The sequence below is a fragment of the Poecilia latipinna genome, unplaced genomic scaffold (genome assembly GCF_001443285.1).
Source record: "Poecilia latipinna isolate Pla-1442-1.1 unplaced genomic scaffold, P_latipinna-1.0 Scaffold2262, whole genome shotgun sequence".
In the NCBI taxonomy this organism is placed as follows: domain Eukaryota; kingdom Metazoa; phylum Chordata; class Actinopteri; order Cyprinodontiformes; family Poeciliidae; genus Poecilia; species Poecilia latipinna.
In genome coordinates this window covers 1-714 of record NW_015114878.1, presented here as the reverse complement: position 1 = coordinate 714, position 714 = coordinate 1, and positions in this window count along the sequence as shown.

Below are 714 nucleotides of genomic sequence, written 5' to 3'. Positions count from 1 at the left end.
TGTATTTATCATCAAAATAATTTCCCAGAGAACAAAAAGCCATGGGAATAGAAATTATTTTCACAGGTGTCTATGAAAAATTTAATGAACATTCAAGTTAAAATTGGTAGGCCTAACAGCAGCCAATCAGAGTGGAAAAAATATTCTTGTTCTTTGCCATTTTCTAGCTGTTAAATATTCCACAAAATGACCAGATAAAAGATGTTCAACATGCCAGTTTAAACTTTGAACTATTTGCAAAACGACTGAGCTCTGCAGCATTAAAAAATGGATAGAACTGTAACTACATTAATCATAGCTCTTCTTCAGTGTTTCTGTGAGTTTCTGGTGGTGCAGCTCTGTACTGCCTCCAGGAGAATGGGACAACAGAGTATCATCCATAAAATTTCACCCACATGGCATTTAGTGTCCAAACCAGAGCTTCCAGTGGAAAAACAAAAGTTCCAGATCCTTTTATGCCATAGAAATATGAGACAGAAACATTGATTATATCTTTATATAGACCTGTCTATTGATTTATAGATTAACAGTTTTACTGGACAGAAATTACAAAGAACAAATCTGGTTCTTAATTAAATCTAATTAAAAACATGAATAAGTGATGTTATTTACCGTTATGATCTGTAAGATATATTTATTCTCCGTATAGATGTGGTCTCAACAAACCCATGACATTTCAACAATATTTTACTTTTTATCTGAAAATATTGTTAT